General features: G+C 36.7%; 1 protein-coding gene and 1 pseudogene across 2 annotated transcripts in view; both read right to left on the bottom strand.

Annotated features, from left to right (window-relative positions):
* DPP10 (dipeptidyl peptidase like 10) overlaps positions 1 to 12637 on the bottom strand; it is a 1361251-nt gene that overhangs the window by 1102160 nt on the left and 246454 nt on the right. The window lies entirely within an intron of this gene.
* The window catches only part of LOC116596858, a 131687-nt pseudogene continuing 128788 nt past the window's right edge, over positions 9739 to 12637 (bottom strand).

The raw sequence follows: 12637 nt of genomic DNA, 5'->3' as shown, positions 1-12637 counted from the left end.
ACACATATGGTCAATTAATATTTGACAAGAGAGCCAAGAACACTCAATGCAGAAATGATAACCTTTTCAATAAATGGTGTTGGGACACTGGATAGCCCCATACAAAGGAACAAAACTGGATTTCTATCATACACCACTCACAAAAATTAACTTATAATACATTAAAGTTTTAGATGTAAGACTTGAAGAAAATATAGAAAAAAATCTCCTTGATAATGGTTTGGCTATGGCGCCAAAAGTGCAGAGGAAGAAAGAAAAATTAAACCAATGGGACTACGTAAAATTAAGAAGCTTAAGTACAGAAAAATAAATAATCAATAAAATGAAGAGGCAGCCTGTGGAGTGAAAGAAAATATTGGCAAACTATGTATTAGGGATGGAGTTAATATCCAAAACACGTAAAGAACCCATATAGCTCAATAGCAAAAAGACCAATAATCACATTAAAGATGGGCAGAGGATTTGAACTGACAATTTTCCAAAGGTCAATTTGGACATAAAGATGATCAACAGGTACATAAAAAGATGTTCAACATCACTAATCCTCAGGGAAATTCAAATCAAAACCACAAGGAGTTACTACCTCCTATCTGTTAGGATGACCTGTATAAGAAGAGAAGCGATAAGTGTTGGGGAGGATGTAGAGAAAGGGAACTCTTGTACTGTTGATGGGAATGTAAATTTTACAGCTTTAATGAAAAAGGCAGTAGGGAAATTCCTCAAAACTTAAAAATAGGGGCGCCGGGGTGGCTCAGTGGGTTAAGGCTTCTGCCTTCAGCTCAGTCATGATTTTAGGGTCCTGGGATCCAGCCCAGCATCGGGTTCTCTGCTCAGCAGGGAGCCTGCTTTCCTCTCTCTCTCTGTCTGCCTCTCTGCCTGCTTGTGATCTTTCTCCCTCTGTCAAATAAATAAATAAACTCTTTAAAAATAAACTACCATATGATCCAGCAAATAATGAGTGCCCTCTTCATAGTACTGTTGCAGGATTAAAAATTATGAGTAAAAAATGATAGAAAAAATATATGCATGCCTTTAAGAGTAGACAAAGATTTAAAATTCAGAAGCACTGTCCATATTAGAAAACAGAGATAAATGTGACTGACAAACCAATAAGGCTAAAATTTAAGTGAGACAGCTGAAAGTACTTTCAGCATATATAACAAGATTATTATCTTAAAAAGTAAAATTCTTATGGACAAAATTGTTCAGTTTCAAAAGGCTAAGACTATAAATGTTCTCATTATAGAAACGAAATAAAAATCACTGATAAAATATGCAAAGATATTGAAATTTTCCAGTAACCCAAACATGAAAAACTTTTATTACCAAAGATACTTTTCCCTTGTTTGTTTTTACCTATGCGAACGGCAAACATGCAAGTTTAGTAAAACAAATTTGGCAAGTAAGAATGTACAGGAATTGTCAATTATTATGTTGTGAGGGTGAAAATATAAATTAATGTAGACAACATGGAAGACAATTTGGTAGCATCCACAAGTTCTAAATTCTGTACACCCTGTGTCACTGAAATTACATTTCTACATATCTACCCTAGAAAACCAAGAGACATATGTCCAGGGGCTAGAAGTAGAAATGTTCACTTTTTCAGGAAAATAAATAAGTGAATAATTAAAGAAAAATAATTTGAATGCCCACTAATGGAGGAGTAGCTAAATAAGCTAAGCTGGTGAACTAAAGGAACATTATACTGCCGGATGCTAGGTAGCTGTTGAATCGTCAGATTTATATGTATACCGATAATTACCAACTCACCAAAATCTGTTGAGTGAAAAAAAAAAAGTGCTAAAAATTCTTGCATAATTTATGTAAAAAATTAAAACAAAGTAAGAGGAAAACAAAAACACAACACAAATCATACTGTGGAATTTCTATTAAGTGAATAGGTATTTGAAAAGATTCCCACTAACTGATAACGATTAATACCTTTTAAGAGATAGCCTAGAGGCAGTGACCAGACAGGATAAGTCCTAATTGTAGTGTTTGGTGTTTTTTTGGTTTTGTTTTTTTTGTTTTGTTTTTTGTTTTTTGTTTTTTGGCCAAGAGAACATATCTATTAGTACTAGATAATTAATTTCAAATTTGAGTATTAACTTCATGAAAGTCACTTAAGTAGCTTTTGTTGAATCAATGGATAGAAGGTAGGAGAATGTTAGGCAGGAAAAGGAGGAGAAAGAATGGAAGGAAGGAAGAAAAGATGTATGCGTGTAGTCAGTGGGGGCCAGGACAAAGGATCTGGACCTCGTGCAATAGATGGATATAATATCAAAGGTTTTTCTACACAGGGGAACTATAATATCAACATTGTGCTGTGGGGCATTTACTGTGTACTAGGTGGGGAAGCATGGGGAGAAAATAGAAGTGGACAGCAGTTCATTCCTGAAAACGGAGGGATGAGCAATGACAGAAATTTAAACAAGTTCAAACGCTTATGAACAGTAGGAAGCAGTAAGTATTAAGAAGAGATCACGGGCCACTGAGCCCAAGAACGGAGATATGTACTGGTGCAGGGCTCTGAGGAATCTGGGGAAAGAGAGATCCAGAGGAGAGTGAAGGTATCAGTCTTACATAAAAGAGAGGACAGGGCTTCCCTCTTTTCAGGTGAAGAGAATAAAAGGGAGGAGACGGAGATACAAGGCACTGATGACAGTGCAGCAGCAGAACACAAAGCAGCATGGGGGCAGTCGGGTGATTTTCCCCAACAGTGCTTTGCAGGCTAGGTACAGGCAGGAGATAAAAAGATCCTGGACGAATCCTGCGGATTTCCCAGACGGGTACAAATATAGTCATATTTTAGAGCATCCCGTATGGGACAGCAGTCAAATGAAGAGTCCCAAAGCCTAACTGCATATCAGAGTAAAGTAAGGAAGTGCAAAGTGTGGGCTGAAAGAAGTTTTTTCTCCCCCATGCTTTCTTTTCAAGCAGACATTCAATAGGAATGTTCTATATTCTGTGCATTCTTCTAAGGCTGAGCATATTGTGAAAAAAGAGAGAAAAAGGTTCTAATTCTTATGGGCCTTATGGTCTAATGGGAAGCACAGAAATAAATATGTAAACTAAATACGTAAACAAGAGAAAAATATAAGTTTTCAGAGGACTAAAACCATGCAGGAAAATAAAAACTACTTGCTGGAAAGAGAAAGGTTGGTGAGTATTTTAATAGAACCGTCTGAGAAGGAGGCATTTGAGTAAAATCTAAATAATGCAGAAGAGGCAGCCAAGCAAAGATGTGAGAGAGATGTTTCAGGCAGGAGGGGAAAAAAAAAAAAAGGTACAAAAGCCTGAGGCTGGACTAAGCTTGGCTTCTTCAAAGGGAGAATATAGAAAGATCCCTATAAACTGGGTATAGTGATTAAAGGCGAGCGATAGGAAATAGGATCTAAGAGGTCGGTGGGGAACAGATTGTACAGTGCTTTGGAAGAACATAGATATTATCCTATTTGCAACAGGTAGCTCATGGTGGGTTATAAAACGGTTGTGACAGGATCTGATTTAGTATCTAAGAAAAGTAGAGGAGCAAAAATCAAGCTGACAGGAGCCGGTAGGAAGGAGACTACTGAAGAAGTCCAGGAGAGGTAAAATGGTGGAACCAATAGGATTTACTTATGCATCTGATGTGAAGAAACAAGGCAAATCATAGAGAAAAAGATCTAATTCAGTAGAGAGATGGGAGGACCGGAAGTTAAGTAAAATGTCAAAATGTAACATTTTAGACTTATGTAGCTGTTACACGAGAAAGAAAATTTAAACATGCAGTCATCCATGAGGATAATTAGTCTGAAATAAAAATGGAGATCGTTGTGGAGGAGGTCAGACTGAATGGGTGGGTTCTGTGATGAGGTATCACACAGGGTGATCGTAGCAGGGCTTGGCGTGAATGAAGGCAATCATCTAGAAGCTAAAATATTTAATCAATTGGAGGGAGAGATGCCTGGGAGTTTGTAGGTGGCAGCGAAGAAAGGAGAGGTAAGGGGTAGTTAGCAGATAATTAAAGTCCCAGATGAGCAGAACTTTTTACATAAAGGTGACAAATTACTGAGTTATATGTAGGAATGTGGAGTGTTTTGTTCAAATCCTTACCCAAGGGACATAGCTTTGAGAAATCACAAGTCTTAGTCTGAGAAAGCACAGAGAAAGTGTGATCAGGGCAGAGAGAAATCACAGTGCCAGTGAAGTGGTTGAGAATACAATGACACTGGGTTATATCGAATCTCTCCGTGGCAAAGAGTAACCAAATGTAGAGTGAGAAAAACAGGATGTGAGTTTGTTGACGAATGTTAGAGCAGGTGGACACATGAACACACAAATGGGTGGATGGTTCTACAGACTGAATATCTTTCAGAGTGATTGAGGGAAACAGTGATGTTAAGAATGGTGAGTTTATTTGGTTTTGATTTTTCCAGAAAAATTTGAAGTCAGCTCTTAAGCTGATTCTAGTGCTTTTGGCAAGAATGAAAAACATTGTGAAAATTATCAAAGACTGTTTCCCTACAGCTATCTAAAAACAAACAAAAGAACAAACAAACGAACAACCCCAAAAAAAAACCTTTAATGTCATTAATTTCCACTTAAGAAAGGGTCACACACACCTAATGAAAATCCCCAATGTCCAATACCTTGAGTAACCTCTTCTAGTTTTGTTCCAGAGAAAGATAGAAGATGCTTGGTTTGCTTACAGATGCATGCCGATTCCCTTATTCGGCTTGGTTGAAAAGAATGAGTAATGGTGGCATCCGTGTTCAACACAAGGCAAAAAATAGAAGAAATCTGAGACTACATTACACTGAAATCACTGATACTCCCAGTTCTGTGCAAGTGATCTGGGGTTGGCTCAGGCCCTAAGTAACTTTTAAATGTTTATGGTTTTTAAAATTGTGGAGCATAAGGAATAACACGGAGGACAGTGGGAGAAGGAGAGGAGAAGTGAGTTGGGGGAAATCGGAGGGGGAGGTGAACCGTGAGAGACTGTGGACTCTGAGAAACAAACTGAGGGTTTTGGAGGGGAGGGCGATGGGGCGTTGGGTGAGCCTGGTAGTAGGTATTAAGGAGGGCACGTATTGCATGGAAAACTGGGGGTGATACATAAACAATGAGTCTTGGAACACTGAAAAAATAAAATAAAGTTAAAAAAATTGTATAAAATGATTTTAAAAATTAAAATAAAATAAAATTCTAACCTATAGGCAGGGTTGGGAACCAATGCTATAAACTGAGAGAAATATTTCCAAACCTCTTTTACATAATCATAACAGTACCATTATGAAAACTTAGAAGATAGGACTGAGAAAGAAAATTACAAATATCTCCTACTTACACAAATCTACATGAAAATTCTTAAGAAAATATTAGAAAATCAATTTTAGTCACCTTTTAAAGTATCAGAGAAATGGAACCAACAGCTATATATTCCAAATTTGACTAGAAATGTGATTACTACTCTCTAAAAAACAGTGGGCGGGAAGCACATAGAAAGTTGCAATAAATGCCCAATACATTTTTTTTTTTAAATACTGGGGACATCTGGGTGGCTCAGTTGGTTAAGCAGCTGCCTTCGGCTCAGGTAATGATCCCAGCGTCCCGGGATCGAGTCCCACATCGGGCTCCTTGCTTGGCAGGGAGCCTGCTTCTCCCTCTGCCTCTGCCTGCCATTCTGTCTACTTGTGCTCACTCTTGCTCCTCTGTCTCTCTGACAAATAAATAAATAAAATCTTAAAAAAAAATACTGTAAGAAATTAGGAGCTGATGGATCATGTACCTTGATAAACACATGGAACACATCTCACCAGCCCATTGATACTCTGTTTACTGGTGAAATCCTAAAAGCCTTGTCACCAAAGTCAGGTTTAAGATACAGATACCTTCTTTTCTTATTATTATTTTGGAAAGGTTTGCCAATGCCGTTAGACTAGAGACAGAGGGAAAGTACTCAATATGTAATATATGGAAAACAGTAGCAAACATAGGAAAAACCCAGGAGAAAGTACTAAAAAAGGCATTAGAAATGGTGAGGAATTTCAAAATAGTGCCAAAGCTAAAAATGAATATAAAAATCCCTTACCTTTATAGTACACAAATAATAAGTTTAGAAAATGCATTTTCAAAAATATCTCATTCACAATAGCAACAGTAAAAAAACAAAAAACAAACAAAAAAAACCTGAAAATACCTTTCAAAAATGCCTGAAAAACTCTGCAGGAGCAAGAAGAAAAGTTTAAATAAATGGAGAAATACAGAAATTCAGTTTGTATCACATTAGTTCTCTCTAAACAAATCCATAAATTTGGTGTATGCTCAGTGAAAATTACAATGTGTGAACATCTGTGTGTCTGTCTTTGTTTAAATTTGCAATGTGTTAAAACATTTAAAAATTCATCTAGGGGTTACCTGGATGCTTAGTCTGTTAAGCATCTGTTTCAGCTCAGGTCATGATACCAGGAGTCTGGGATCGAACCCCACATCTGGCTCCCTCCTCATTGGGAACCCTGCTTCTCCCTCTCCCACTGCCTGATGCTCCCCCCTGCTTGTGCTCTTTCTCTCTCTCTCTGTCAAATAAATAAATAAAATCCAAAAAAGAACTTATCTAGAAAAAAAAATGTTAAGTATAGCCAGGTAAATTACACACACACACACACACACACACGCACGTACAGAGTAATGAAAAAAAATTGTCCTAAATAATATTAAAATACATAATAAAAACAACCAAAATTGCAACAGGATGTTGTAGTTGCAAGACCAGAATAGCCACTGGAAAATAATTTTGCGTACACTAAATATACCCAAGATACATTGATAATCAGAATATAGGAAAACAAGTATTTCAACTATTTCAACAGATTTCTTAAGTCTTCAGAATGATTTGATAAATATCTAGCTGTATTAGAGAGAGGAGGCAAACTTAGGGTCACCCTACTCCTCAGGCATCTGACCTCTCTCCCCAGGAAAGCCAGTATTTCAAATGGACAAGGGAAACATAGATTATTCAATAAGTGTCTTTGGGATAACTTATTAGGTAATAAACCAGTGCTCACTCACTTCACCAAAATAAATTCCCTAGAGATATAAGATTTAAATATTAAAAAAATGTATAAAATATTGGAAAATGGGAGATTGATAGATGTGTGTGGGTGATATAAATCTTTAAAGAAAGTGGTGACAGACGTCACTACATAAAATTTTAAAATGTTGGCAGTAAAAAGCACCACAGAGAAAGTTAAGGAAAAACAAAAATGTAAACATTATTTGGAGCATACTGACAAATATATTTTTTAAAAAGATGCCTTATACTCCAATAGAAAGATGAGCTGAAGGGGTGCCTGGGTGGCTCAGTGGGTTAAGCCTCTGCCTTCTGCTCAGGTCATGATCTCAGGGTTCAGGGATCAAGCCCCACATCGGGCTCTCTGCTCAGCAGGGAGCCTGCTTCCCCTTCACTCTGCCTGCCTCTCTGCCTACTTGTGACCTTGTGATCTCTGTATGTCAAATAAATAAATAAAATCTTAAAAAAAAAAGGGAGGGTGAGCTGAAAATATGAAGGAGAAAATGTGAGAAAAAATGAAATAGCAATAAACACACATGGAGGTGATCAGCCTCCTTGATAATCAATTAATGCAATTAATTAAGTACATTAAATTGATACTTAATTAAATAAGTACAAGTAATTAATTAAAGTTTTTTCATATATAAAACTTGAAAATATTCCAGAGATGATTTATGAAGTGTTTTTCAATAAATGGAGAAAATACTCTTTTTTGCAGAAGGTCTAAGCACAACCTCTTTGGAGAACAATTTAGTCATATCTAGCCAAACTGAAGCTTTCAACTTCCAAACTTCCTCCAGGACTTTATCATATACATGTATTACCCATGCATTAACACAATGTGTGTGTCTACATATGTAATAGTGTGTGCATATACACAGATTTTATATGTTTGTGTAAATACATATAAAATATATATATATATATACATAAACACACACACGTATACATGCACATACACTGCTGCAGTGTTCACAAAAGCTGACAGTGAGAGAAGATTGATTTAGTCTTCTTTGACTCATCCATACCACAGAATATTATATAAAAATAAGAGATGACATGGATCTCTCTGCATTCGAGAGAAAGATAACACACGGCATATTTGTTAGTTTGAAACACATTCTACAGAACAGGATGCACAGCATGATCTGATTTATGCTCTAATTAATATTTACATATGTTTCCCTTGATATACAGCTATTTGAAACTTCAGTACAGATGGGAATTTTTCTTTAAAAAAAGACACATACTGCTTTTGGAAAGGAGTTAGCTAGCTACATAGATTAAAAAGTGTTTCTTAACTTAGCCCCCAAAATACAGTCTAAATGGACTGTCATTCTCAAAAGATTACAATATACTAATGCACATTACACATTTCAACATATATTGCACAGTCCATAAGGCGTCTCTAAGGGCTTTAATACCTTACATCAGATTGTGTGAACATCAGTTTTTGTTGTGGAAGTCACTGACCATAGTAGTGAACTGGATGATTGGACAGGATGTGTATGGACCCAGTGAAAAAAATTTATTGAATGAAATTTAGATAGCATCTATATTTTTTCTTTCTTCCTAACCACCTTTTTTTCTCTTTCCTTTTGTCTCTCTTCCAATATTTATTGCACACCTACTATAAAAGTCAATCATATGAAATAATGAACTGTTTTTGATGTGTAACAAAATCTATTCCTTGTGAATCAATCTCATAAATTTTAGGCAATCTCCATTATACTCCTATATGGTGAACAACATTATTACCCCATCTCTATCTCCCTTTTTCTTGCTCTCTCTCTCTCTCACACACACACACACCATGGAACAAGTTACTTTAAACTTCATTTATTTTCTTTTACTTTATTAAAATACTGAGTTTATTTAATATGTATATTTTTGTCTCCCTACCATTTCCGTTTGTTTGACCAGCACTGTGATGATGACATTCCACATGTATCTAAAACCAAGCAAAGACAAAATTCCATTTTTATAAACTAAACAGACATTTGGATGACATATTTTGGCAATGGGACCTAGACAATATTTATCAGACATGGTAGGGAGAGTTCACATTCTGCATTATAAAAAGGACATCAATATATCAACTGTTACAGAAATGAAATAAGATGGAAAATTGTAAAAACTATCTAAAATATTTCCTTTAAGAGACTTCCTTAACTGCCAGCAATATTGAATAAGCTCCCAGGCCAGTCATCCAGAAGCAACTCTTCACATAGTTGATGAAGTTGGCTTCCAAGTTAGGAAGAGAGCCACCTTTTTTTCTCTATTTGTTTGCATTTTTGTTTTTATGTATTCTGCATAACTAGATTATTTTGCTGTGTTAGGAGTTTTTTGCTGTTTTTTTGAAGGATTCTTCGCCTTTTGGTCTTAGTGCTAACGGTTTTGAGTCTTTTCCACTTTGGTTTGATTTTTGTGCATTTTTTTACTGGAGTATTATACTTACATTTATTTTTTTTAAGATTTTATTTTTATTTATTTGATAAAGAATGAGAGAGCACACACAAGCAGGGCTGGAGTGGGGGGAGGGCAGAGGCAGAGGGAGGAACAGGCTTCCCTCTGAGCATGGAGCTGGGCACAGGCCTCCATCCCAGGACCCTGAGATCATGACTGGAGCCCAAGGTAGACATTTAACCCACTGAGCCACCCAAGCGTCCCACACTTACACGTATCTACTGAAGCTTTTCCTTTGCTTCCTCCTCATCAAAATCATTATCATCATCATTATTTTCATCATCCTCATCTTTATCAGCTGCAAGGGTTTTTTGTTTGTTTGTTTGTTTGTTTTTCCCTGTGGAAACTTGCTGCCGCTTCCAAGAGCAGATCACTTTCCAAGCATACTTAGGGGCTTCACACAACTTTGCATCTCTGTCTACAAGCACTAAGCGCTGTCCACTAATAGGCACAGACCCTGAACCCACTTAACCATGAGACCACAGGTGGTGTTATTTCAAAGCCCTGAGGGAAGCCACCAGCTGTATGGACATTTTCAAAGCTGCCAGTGGGATGTAACTGGACTGCCTTCATGATTTAATGCATCTGCTGCAACAATGTGCAATTCAGCCTTTGCACAAACCCCGAACGTGATTGTTTTTAAAGAACATGGGTGTTCCTTTTCATCATTACCCACTTTAAAGTGATGATCTTTGTTGGCTTTGAAGTTCAAAACAGTTCTTGGGGCTGCAAGCCCAAGACCGAGGTGCCAATACGGTCGAGTGAGCGTCCTCCTCCAGGGTACAGATTTTCACTGTACCCCACATGGTGGAAGAAGCTTCCACCTCAAGGAAGATAAATTTCTTGTGTAACAATATACAACCAAACAGTGCGAGAGCCCACATTAGAACGGGCAGCCTGTCTGACACCAGATTACAAATACCGTATCTAATGTTGTTTGTCTATTTCATGAGTAGTTTGTATTTCTTTGTATTATTGCAGATTATCACTATTTTCAAAAAATCAATCACTCATTCTTCATTCATTGCTCATTTCTTGAAAGCTTTCTAGTGGGCTGCCAGTAAGTGTTTAACAATCTGCTCTCTGAAGAAAAGTCTTCTCCCTGCCCAATTCTATGCTTAAATACTCCCACCATGCCTGAGGTCAAGCTACTAATGCAACACCAGGCTGTCCAATTCCTGAAAAATCTAACAATCACCTCTCACACATCAACATGAATGAGACCCAGCACACACGGATCGCTTTCCATATACCGATATGTTCCATACACCACTTTGATGCGCAGGATAGAAAAACAAAAACAGTGATTTCTGCCTCTGGATAATCCAGGATCTAATAAAAGAAAATGATAATCAACAACAAAAATGATAACTTCTGGAAAAATTTTGAACATTTTAGACATTTTAAAGTCTATCTCATCTTTTAGATGACTATTTATAATACTATTGCTAGCTGAAAGTTACTTTAATCCCTCTCAAAACCATAATATAGGTAATTAAAATTTGCCCTAGAGTTTAGCCAGAAAAAAAAAACCCTGTAAATCAAATCTACTTCAAAGCCCTTTATTCATTTCACTTGCAGTGAACAAAAATTCCTTAATGTTATTTCACCTTGTATATCCTCCCTAATGTGACTCCAACTAGTTCTATAATGAATTAGAACAGAAGTAAATAGTAGTAACTATCCATGTTTCATGTGATAATTACTATAATCACACCATCATCATTCTCTGTATTGATGTATTTTTCTACAACACATCAAGAAAATTATTTACTTCTAAGATGATGTATGACTTGCAGCAACAATTCAGACAGGTATTATGATGACAGGTAATAGGATAAACACAATTTTCCCTTGAAATAGAAATGCCACGTGTTCTGTATGTTGGCATGTGTAGATTTTGTGCTTAAAGACACTCTTCAAGTTTTGCAGACATTAAATGGGAGGTTTAGGGCAAACCTAATGACATTGACAAAGGGGGATGCTTTAACACAGGGTTTCTCCCTGGAACACTCTATGTTCTTCATAATCAAAAAAAAAATGGACCTTTTAATGTGAGAAAGCCTGTTTCATGTGCCAAAAATGTTGATGGCTTAAAGGCAGCCTAAGTGACAAATTACTAAATAATTTTAAGATTGATTGATTGATCTGGAGAGAATGTGTGAGGGGGGTCGGAGGGAGATAGGGAGAGAGACAGTCTCCAGCAGACTCCATGCTGAGCAGAGAGAAGGATGTGGGGTTCCATCCCAGGACCCTGAGATCTCGTCCTGAGCCAAGGCCAAGGTTCAGTCATACAACCGACTGAGCCACCCAGGTGCCTGTAAATATTTCATTTTAAGTATTTCAACTAAACAGTTCTTTTGTGTCAGTAGTAAGCAGAAGCAAGAAAGGATTTTATAAAATCTCTCATGTGAAAATTGCTGTCCATTATTATAATGCCAACAACTCAACACTGAATCTGACACTCTGTAATATGAGAGAGACAAAGTTTCTGCAGAAAGATGCAGCTCATTTGTTGGTATAAAACCATCCTCTCACCCACAATACCAAAGTCCCCTTTAGCAACAACATATTTATTACCCGGCTGCTAGAAATATATATGTACACCAATTACTACAGGCTGAACAACTGGTCTTAAAAATGTGTATTACTGGTATTTAAAAATAACACAAATTCTGCTGGCCTATATATTTATTTAAAAGTACGATGGTCATCAGAACAGTTTTTGATACTGTTTTTGTCTCAAGGACAGTTATTAGGAATCCAGCTGTCACACTGGAATCTATAAAGTTTTCAGTATTATAAATTATTCTGAATTTTTAAAATGGCAATCATTGAGGTGGTTAGTAGGAAAATTAGGACCAGAAAATGAGTGCAAACTTGACATTTTTTTCAACAAACATGTTTCGAGTTATTTACTCCATTTTAAATCACACTAAGTGGATGTTTAAATATAGGGAATAAGATGTGACCTTGTCCTAGACAGAACCTCATACAATACAGAAAATAAACAAACATGTATAAGGGAACATGGTGATGATTCATTACATGCAGCTACAAGTTGAGATAAAAACATAGGGGAGAGAATAAGTAATAAAAGGCATGTCTTTTGAAACT

Source organism: Mustela erminea, chromosome 8 (assembly GCF_009829155.1).
Source record: "Mustela erminea isolate mMusErm1 chromosome 8, mMusErm1.Pri, whole genome shotgun sequence".
Classification (NCBI taxonomy): Eukaryota; Metazoa; Chordata; class Mammalia; order Carnivora; family Mustelidae; genus Mustela; species Mustela erminea.
This window is presented reverse-complemented; position numbering and strand designations above follow the sequence as displayed.